This window comes from Bison bison, unplaced genomic scaffold (assembly GCF_000754665.1).
Source record: "Bison bison bison isolate TAMUID 2011002044 unplaced genomic scaffold, Bison_UMD1.0 scf7180017864518, whole genome shotgun sequence".
NCBI lineage: Eukaryota > Metazoa > Chordata > Mammalia > Artiodactyla > Bovidae > Bison > Bison bison.
This window is the reverse complement of record NW_011495071.1, coordinates 17902703-17913122: the sequence shown is the minus strand read 5'-3', so window position 1 is coordinate 17913122 and position 10420 is coordinate 17902703. Positions and strand designations below refer to the sequence as shown.

The following is a 10420-nucleotide window of genomic DNA, read 5'->3' as shown; positions in this document are numbered from 1 at the left end:
GACCCAGAGCGGAGCCGTAGGGAGGGGCCTGGTTTGCAGACGCGGAGCCTGGGGGCGCCGCCTGGGGCGGGGAAGCTGCGTAGAGGTGGCGAAGGTGGGGCAAAATAGTTAACGGAGGAGCAGGTTTGTGTGCTCGAGTGTGGCAGTGAAAGGAGGCCTGTGATGGAAGGATTCTGGATCTGGGGACGAAGAAAGTAATGGGAATAGGGTGATGCTCAGAAAAAGGAGTCCTCGGAGAAGGTGCGGAGCCAGGGCGCGTGTTTGGCCTCTCGGAAGTCGGCATTGACAGAAACTGGGAGGAAATCAACTGGGAGTGAAGGGAGGAGAGGCTTGGGACACGTGGGTCTGGAGTACGAGGCACTTCCTAAAACCGGAAGATGACTGAGAGGCGAAGGTTTTAGGTGAGGTGTGGGTGCACGCTGTTTGACTAGAAGGCATCAGGAGGCCAGTTAGGAGAAAGTATACAGGCAGCAAAGGAGATAGGTTTATGTGTGGTAGCTGAAGGGTGTAGGTTTATGTGTGGTAGCTGAAGGGTGTGGATCTTTTATGAGTAAGTCAGCAAGAGTAACTGTCCATTTCGTCAGGTAGGAGTCAAAAAGCCAGGGCAATAGGTTCATTCACTACTCAGTTCAGTTCAATCTTTCGTCATTCAGTTATTGACGTGTCCGACTCTTTGCGACCCCATGGACTGCAGCATGCCAGACTTTCCTGTCCATCACCAACTCCTGGAGCTTATTCAAACTCATGTCCATCGAGTCAGTGATGCCATCCAGCCATCTCATCCTCTGTCGTCCCCTTCTCTTGCCCCCAATCCCTCCCAGCATCAGAGTCTTTTCCAGTGAGTCAACTCTTCACATGAGGTGGCCAGAGTATTGGAGTTTCAGCTTTAGCATCAGTCCTTCCAATGAACACCCAGCACTGATCTCCTTTAGAATGGGCTGGTTGGATCTCCTTGCAGTCCAAGGGACTCTCAAGAGTCTTCTCCAACACCGCAGTTCAAAAGCATCAACTCTTTGGCGCTCAGCCTTCTTTATAGTCCAACTCTCACGTCCATACATGACTACTGGAAAAACCATAGTTTTGACTAGACGGACCTTTGTTGGCAAAGTAATGTCTCTGCTTTTGAATATGCTGTCTAGGTTGGTCATAGCTTTTCTTCCAAGGAGCAAGTGTCTTTTAATTTCATGGCTGCAGTCACCATCTGCAGTGATTTTGGAGCCCAAGAAATAGTCTATCACTGTTTCCATTGTTTCCCCATCTGTTTGCCATCGATGGCCAAACGCTCAGTCTTGTTAACTCTCACCTCTGAGGGTGATTGTCCTCCTCCCCAACCCTCCTCCAACCCCTGTGACACTAATTGTTGTTGATGAACTCTCATTGTTTTGCCTCAGCAGGAACTCATCCTCCCAGAAGCAATGGCACAATTATTGGTTGCTTTTGATTGGATGACAGTGAGGACTCATTTAATCCAATGTGTTGGTTTAAAGAGAACATGAGAGGATACTTAAGAAATTGTGCCATGTAAGGGAGTATCTCAACTGTCTGTGTAATATAAAAGTAATATAAGATCTCTTACAGTAACCCAATAAGAATGAACACAGGTCATCCTGTTGCTGTATAAGAGTCAAGCATTTTGATGTAGAATTTGATTGTGTATCATGCTTGTTGGGAAATTGTTTAGCCTTGGGAAGAGTTTTGTGGTTAGATAGGTTCAAAGTTCCTTTATTTGGGGGTGTGAGAAGAGAAAAGGCAGTAGAAAATGAAATGGTCCATTAATGCATTTCTATTGGATTTAAGCAGGAGAAGGTGATTACCACTAAGGTGTAATTTCTGCTTGAGCGTAGGGCAAAAGGATTATGAAGAATTAAGTACTTCTTTACCAACATAGGGTTTCCCTTGTCCTCAGCTGGTAAAGAATCCGCCTGCAATATGGGAGACCTGGGTTTGATCCCTGGGTTGGGAAGATCCCCTGGAGAAGGGAAAGGCTACCCACTCCAGTATTCTGGCCTGGAGAATTCCATGGACTGTATATGTATAATTCATGGGGTTGCAAAGAGTCAGACACAACTCAGCAACTTTCACTCACTCATTTACCAACATAAAATAATACAGTGTTAAGGACGAAAACCAAAGAGGGCATTTGTTGTATGTTTCTTTATTAACCACATCAACAAAGCATTGTAGGTAATGGACCATTCTTTAGGATGTAGAAATACTTTTGTGGAAGTACTTTCTTGGTAATGCTATTTAGTGATCACATTTTACTCTTAGTATAACAGAATACCTAAGTGCTGAGGTGCTGAGGCGACTGGGAGCAGAGGAGTAATCTGAGTGGTGTGGAATTAATAAGGGAAAGTTTCCTGAAAGAGGTGAGTGTTGAGCCATCTTTTGAACTAGGAGTTGGGGTGTGGGTTATTGCAAGACAGGATGATATGCCAGTAGTATGGACATGTTATAAGCACCTGTGGGCAAGAGTGACAAATTAAAAATTGTTTTGAGGAATTAGATTTGATTGAAGATTTAAGGGTGTGGAAATCAACTAAGTCTTGTTATAGCCTAATTGATAAATGATGGTTTTGTATGGTGGCTACAGAGAGAGAACTTAGAATACTTAATGATGGCTTGGAGATGGTAATAAAGAAATGAGTACAAGAATATTTTTTGATAGTTATGGTAAGAAGAATATAGTGAAAGTAAGTTGGATTGTTCACAGATTTAGTGTTCAAGCTTATATAATAATAAATATTTTTGATTCCTGTGCTAGATATGTTGATATTAATAGCAAAATTTATTGGGTACTACTATGTGCCAGAAGCTATTTTGAATTTTCCAAGCCTCATCTTTCTTTGATTATCCCTACTTTATAGATGAGAGAACTGAGGTTCAGGGATATTTAATTTAACCAGAGTCATACAGCTAGTAAGTGGCAGGTCAGGGTTGGCAAAGGCAATAAGTGAATGTGAATTGAACACCTACTTTGTGCCGGGCATTGTGGTAAGTGCTGGAGATTCAAAGTTGGCAAGCAAATTCAAGGTCAGGCCTGGACCATTTTTAGAGATTGTCAGCAGTTAACAGAAGACAGCCAGTGAAGAAATAGAAAAAGATTAGTTGGAGAGACTTTTGTAGACACTGAGGAATATACTGTTTAGGGAAACTTAAGATAGAGTTACGCTAAAGAGGAAGTTATCAGTAGCAAAATATGTAGCTGAGAGACTCAGAAGAACAAAGATTGAGAAGAAACCATTGAGTTGAGTAAGGAAAAAACTAGTGTGAATTTAATCTCAAGAAAGCCAAAATAAAGACATTTAGATACAGGCTGGTAGTTAATTGTGTTTAGTGGCAAGTGCTCTGTACAAATTTAAAGTTTGGTATGATCACAATTATGGTCAAATTCATAGGAAAGATGTTGGTATGTCCCTTTGTAATAATTTAATTATTGGCTGGTAAGGTGATGGGTAATTTAAAAATGCTGGTGCTCTTTGTATTTTTCCAAGTTTATAAAAACAAGCATTGTTATTTTTATAATTAGTGGGGGGAACTGTTCAACTAAAATGAACTAATAGCGAGGGAATATGTGGGTGGCCTAGTCTATGTTTGGAGAAGACAATGGCACCCCACTCCAGTACTCTTGCCTGGAAAATCCATGGACAGAGGAGCCTGGTAGGCTGCAGTCCATGGGGTCGCTAAGAGTCAGACACCACTGAGCAACTTCACTTTCACTTTTCTCTTTCATGCATTGGAGAAGGAAATGGCAACCCACTCCAGTATTCTTGCCTGGAGAATCCCAGGGATGGGGGAGCCTGGTGGGCTGCCATCTATGGGGTCGCACAGAGTCGGACACGACTGAAGCGACTTAGCAATCTACGTTTGGGATAGGAAGGAAGATAGTCTTGTCTCAGTGTCTACTGCATATGAGCCACTTTGGTGGGCACAGTTCCATCTTGAAAATGAATTATTATTGGAAACAACCTGAAACTGTACATTTGCCTAATCTGAAGGATCTGGTTACTAAAGCACTCCGAATCATAGATATATGATCTTGGCTTTTCTGAACATTGTCTAATGAATGAACTTAAAGTTAAAAAAACCAGACCTTACAGATCACACACTGAGTCATTTTATCTATCTTTTTGGCCTTCCCTAAACCTACATGTAGCCCTTCCTTGCTCCCACTTGTGGATTTATAGTTCCTCTCTTCAGTGGGTTTGTAATGGGTCAGTTCAGTATAGCTACATGAAAGTGCTGAGTTTACATATTTTACAAATTTAACCTAAACATTTAAAATTTGTCATGTTTTCTGTTCCCAATTTGAAGAAGAAATGAGATACATTTCAAGATTATCTTTGCTTATCAAATAATCATTCCAAAGCAAATTAGAAATGTTTGTCCTAGTATAGATTTATTCCAACCTTGTAAGTCAAGAATGGGATGTACTTTTTAGTTTCATTTCATTTGGCGCATAGGAATTGTGGGAGGAAACTATTTCATCTAGCCACTGTACTATGCTCCTTAAATAAATTATTAATATCACATTTAATTCTCATGCTGTTCTCTAAGGTGGATATCTCATTTTATGAAGAGAATGAGATTCGGAGAATTTAGTAATATTCCAAATTCCAGAGAGCTAAGTGGCAGGGCTGAGATTCAAATTTTGCTTTTCCTGGTCCCATAGCTCATGCATATGAGATGTATGGCTAGAAGGACTTGTTTATTAGTACATATGACTGAAAAGAAAGCCACATAGTTTTAGGTATTTAGTAACTTTTCCTTACCTTTGAAGATGGGACTCTTGCTCTGTGTGTTTGTGCCTTGTGACACAGGGTTTTAAATAACAGTGATTTGTGTGTCTTAGAGGGTACGTTATATTTTATTGCTTTAGAGGTATATGGTTTCACATTTTAGTATTTTTTGAAATGAATATTTTACAGTGTCTATATTTCTTAAAAAATGTTTGTGAAATGGATACTATGTCTTAAAGCCAAATATGTCTTGGAATTAAGGAAGTGTGGTATGTGCATGTAGTCTTTGTGTATAACTGTTTTAGCAGTTTCTTTGCATTTTCTTCCCAGTCTTCCACCTTTACTTAGTCTATTACTTTTTTTTTAGTATGGTATAATACGAAATTGAAGTGTATATTAATAATAAAATAGTCATTCTCTTCAGGTAGTGAATATTATAGTGTAGAAGAAAAAATTTTGATACAGAAAATTTACATTGCGCTGTGAATCAGCAGATCTGAATTTTAATGTTGGTTTTGTTAGCAACTTGATGTGTAACTTGAGGCAAGTCACTTCCTCTCTCTGAGCTTTAGCTTCCTCATCTGTAGAACAGAATGAGGAGGGGAACTTAAAAGACCTGTCTAGCTTGAAGAAACTGTATACCTTTTTTCTTATTAAAAAATATGAAAGCCTTAAAGCCCTTTCTTAAACAACTGTATTTGTTGCTTTTTACTTTTTTTTTCTCTTCATCCACTGTATTCCTTCCCTGCCCATTTTCCCCTGGATCCTTGAGGGGATTTTCAGATTCTTGTTCATTAGAGAATATGAATTACTTTTTATATCTTCTTCAAGACAGACTATCTGAGAAAGTAGGTAAACAGTAAGTAGTTAATGAATGAATGAATATGTTTTATCTGGGTTAATAAAAGAATTGTTTAAATAAAATATCATCAACGAGTTGTTGAGGTTTCATTGAGAAGTAATACTGCTCTCTTTCACATAATGAAATATGTTTATAAAAGTAAGTATTTGCTCTTTACTGGGCAGATGTACAAAGAAGAAAGTTCCTAAATCTGTTTTTAAAAAGCTGTCTGTTCTAATAGGCAAGGCAGACTTCTTTAAACTTTATATTATGGAAAATTGTAAACATAAAAACACAAAGTTTAAAGAAGTCTGCCTTGTGTGATAGAACAGAGAGCTTCTTTTTTTTTAAAAATTATTTAATTGGAGGCTAATTACAATATTGTGGTGGTTTTTGCCATGCATTGACATGAATCAGCCACAGGTGTACAGGTTTCCCCCCATCCTGAACCTCCTCCTACCTCTCCCCACCCCATCCCTCTGGGTTATCTCAGAGCACCAGCTTTGAGTGCCCTGTTTCATGCATCAAACTTGCACTGGTCATCTGTTTTACATATGATAATATACATGTTTTAGTACTGTTCTCTCATTTTGTCCCATCCTTGCCTTCTCCCACATAGTCACAAAGTCTGTTCTTTACATCTGTGTCTCTTTTGCTGTCTTACATATAATGTCATCATTACTGTCTTTCTAAATTCCATGTATGTGTGTTAATACACTGCATTGGTGTTTCTCTTTTTGACTTACTTCACTTGTGTAATAGGCTCCAGTTTCATTAGAACTGACTCAAACGCTTTCTTTTTTTTTTTTATAGCTGAGGAATATTCCATTGTATATACATACCACAGCTTCCTTATTCATTCGTCTGCTGATGGACACCTAGGTTGCTTCCATGTCCTAGCTATTGTAATCAGTGCTGCAGTGAACATTGGGGTACATGTGTCTTTCAATTCTGGTTTCTTCCATGTGTATGCCCCGCAATGGGATTGCTGAGTCACATGGCAGTTCTGTTTCCAGTTTCTTAAGGAATCTCCACACTGTTCTCCATAGTGGCTGTACTAGTTTTCATTCCCACCAACAGTGTAAGAGGATTCCCTTTTCTCCACACCCTCTCCAGCATTTATTGTTTGTAGACTTTTGGATCGCAGCCATTCTGACCAGCGTGAGATGGTACCTTATTGCAGTTTTGATTTGCATTTCTCTGATAATGAGTGATGTTGAGCATCTTTTCATGTGTTTGTTAGCCATTTGTATGTCTTCTTTGGAGAAATGTCTGTTTATTTCTTTGGCCCATGTTTTGATTGGGTCGTTTATTTTTCTGGTATTGAGCTGCAGGAGTTGCTTGTATGTTTTTGAGATTAATTCTTTGTCAGTTGTTTTGTTTACTATTATTTTTTCCCATTCTGAAGGCTGCCTTTTCACCTTGCTTATAGTTTCCTTCCTTGTGCAAAAGCTTTGAAGTTTAATTAGGTCCTGTTTGTTTATTTTTGTTTTTATTTCCATTACTCTGGGAGGTGGGTCATAGAGGATCTTGCTGTGATTTGTGTCAGAGAGTGTTCTGCCTATGTTTTCCTCTAAGAGTTTTATAGTTTCTGGTCTTACATTTAGATCTTTAATCCAGTTTGAGTTGGTAAATCATATGCCTGCAATGCAGGAGACCTGGGTTCGATTCCTGTGTCGGGAAGATCCCCTGGAGAAGGAAATGGCAACCTACTCCAGTATTCTTGTCTGGAGAATCCCATGGACAGAGGAGCCTGGCGGGCACAGTCCATGGGATTGCAAGAGTTGGACAAGACTTAGTGACTAAACCACCACTACCACCATGGTGTTAGAAAGTGTTCTAGTTTTTTCTTTTACAGGTGGTTGACCAGTTTTCCCAGCACCACTTGTTAAAGAGATTTTCTTTTCTCCATTGTATTTTGTTGCCTCCTTTGTCAAAGATAAGGTGTCCATAGGTATGTGAATTTATCTCTGGGCTTTCTGCTTTTTTCCATTGATCTGTACTTCTGTCTTTGTGCCAGTACCATACTGTCTTGATGACTGTAGCTTTGTAGTATAGTCTGAAGTCAGGCAGGTTGATTCCTCCAGTTCCATTCTTCTTTCTCAAGATTGCTTTGGCTATTCAAGGTTTTTTGTGTTTCCATTCAAATTGTGAAATTATTTGTTCTAGTAGAACAGAGAGCTTCTTAAAGACAGATTCAAGAGCTTTCTTCTTTGTATATATTTTTATACATACATATCACCAGCTTTAACAATTTTCAGCTTGTGGACAATCTTTTTTATCTGTATCCTCACTCACTCCCCCCCACCCCCCTGCCTTTTAAATTTTGAAGCAAGTCCTAGACATTTTTACCAGTTGTTACCCTACAGCTTGATAAGTGTAACAGTGGACATGCTAATCTAACCGAAGTGGAAATTTTTTCATGTAAATATATTTGAGACTTGTATGTTACAGTGTTTTGAGCAAGAGAAATTAGATATAATTTACTATATGACAGGGATAAGTAGTTGAAGAGACTTGACTATTCGTATGTAAAACAGAATATAGGAACATCAGATCATGTGCCTGGATTAGAGATTCTAAATGGGAAATGACATTGGTGAGGTGTGTGATATGTATGTATGTAAAATTTAACCATTTGACAGTTTTAAGATTACTTTGAAATATCTCCTCTAGGTCATTCTTGTCATTACGGAATATTTGCCAAAAAATGTTGTCATGGCAGTCACTTGAAAACTCCTTCTTGAATGTAAGGAATTCATACCACTGTATCTTATTATTTTGGAGTATTGACTTAAAAACTTTGAACTATTAACTGAAAATTAACATTTTAAAATATCTCCCATAATGTAGAGTTTTAGTCAAAGGTCATAAACCCCTTTGAGCATCTCCTCATAGCTTTGTGCTATCTCTTTTCCTCAGAAAAAATACACATATGCACAGTTTTTCATATAATTTCAAGGGGCTGATAAGCCTTTTAAAACACATTCAGATATCTTTGAGTGTTTGTATAATAGAGATTCTGGTTTAATAATTCATTCTTTAATGTTTAGGCAGAAAGCATACTGGTAAAATTCAATTTAAATTTATTTCTATGTGCTCCTGACCTCTTACAAACAAGTGTTTTTCATTATTGAGTGAAATTATAAATTTCATTATGCAAATGCCTAATTTTTTAAAAGACCCATTCTTAATTGGATTCTTGGGGAAGAACAACCTGTAGCCAATTTAATGAGTATGTAGAAATGATTTTACCAAAGATTTTGGAATAAATGTATGGAACTTTATATAATGGCTGCTGTCCATCCTGAATTAACATGAGGTAGAATATGACTTAAGAATGAGTAAATACATAAATACTGCTTTTTCAGAGGTAAAGGAAAAACTTCTTTGACTTTTGTTGCTCTTAAATAGTTCAGGTCTGTGGAGGAAATGATCTGTTAAAGTATTTTGAGGTTCACATTTGTGTTAAAAAAAACTCCTAGATGTGATACACAGGGGCTTAGAAAGATGTATTGATCTGACAAAGGATTAATTTTCAGTAGAGCCCTGAGATCATAAGTGTTTATCGTGCATCTAGTTTGAAGGATGGTCCTAAATACATTTCTGAGAAGTACAGGGTTTTAAAAACTTGTGAATTGTAGCTCACAATATTGGGTTGGCCAAAAAGTTCATTCCAGTTTTTCTGTACTACCTTATGGGAAATCTGAGTGAACTTTTTGGCTAACCCAATATAATCATGCTGCTAAGTCGCTTCAGTCGTGTCCGACTCTGTGCGACCCCATAGATGGCAGCCCACCAGGTTCCCCCGTTCCTGGGATTCTCCAGGCAAGAATACTGCAGTGGGTTGCCATTTTCTTGTCCGATGCGTGAAAGTGAAAAGTGAAAGTGAAGTCACTCAGTCGTGTCTGACTCTTAGCAACCTCATGGACTGCAGCCTACCAGGCTCTTCTGTCCATGGGATTTTACAGGCAAGAGTACTGGAGTGGGGTGCCATTGCCTTCTCCAAACACAATCATAATTGTGGGTATTAGCATGAGCAGAATCCTTAGGAGATAGGAACAGATCAGTTAGCTGCTAAATGGGACATTTGACTCTGCAGAGCAGAGCATAGATTGTTTGAAGATCAATGAATATTGGGTGTATGGCTTTAAAGTGATAACCCTTGTGACCCATTTGAGTTAATAATTTTCTGAGTATCTAATGTATTACTGGGAAATAGCATCTTCCAATACATGGTAATATCTAGACTTTGAGAACAAGAGGAGGATTTATCCATCAGTGGTTTAGCCTCCTCTTCAGTAAATTCTGTGGATTATCAGAGCAGTTAATTGACTTGCCCAAGGTCAGGTGCAGTGTTGCTCTTATTATCTTGACTCTCTTCATTCTGGATCTCAGTTTCTAGAGAAGGAACTATCTTAACACTAGAGTTTTTAGCATTGTGACTTTGATTCTCAATTGATAAATTGACCAAGAATTCTCTGAATTTTTAAACTCTGATATTTTTACTTTGTTGTATGTGTTCTAATCCCATCTTTAGCACAATAATCTATGGTTACAAGGCTTAATAGGGTAGGCTTCTTAGAAGCATTAAGTCACTTTCAGAGCTAGAAAAAGATAAGAATCCCCCAAATCATCAACACTTCCCTCCTTTTTTCTGTATCTTTCTGTGCTTGACAGCGTTTTGTTGCAAGCTGTACATATGAACCTGGCAAAGTTTTTTTTTTTCCCCCAAAATTGGAGGATAGTTGCTTTCCAATGTTGTTTTGGTTTCTGCCATGCAGCAACGTTAATCAGCCATAATGATACATATATCCCCTCCCTCTTGAACCCCAACCCC

General features: G+C 38.6%; 1 protein-coding gene across 2 annotated transcripts in view; it reads left to right on the top strand.

The window, feature by feature from the left end:
- The first annotated feature begins 2246 nt into the window (after positions 1-2246).
- Positions 2247-10420, top strand: part of FAR1 (fatty acyl CoA reductase 1) — a 75806-nt gene continuing 67632 nt past the window's right edge. The window contains exon 1 of one of the 2 annotated variants that reach the window (XM_010830580.1): positions 2247-2369. The gene's annotated coding sequence lies outside the window, so the exon portion shown is untranslated. The remainder of the gene's footprint in view (positions 2370-10420) is intronic. The other variant, XM_010830577.1, reaches the window with a different exon arrangement.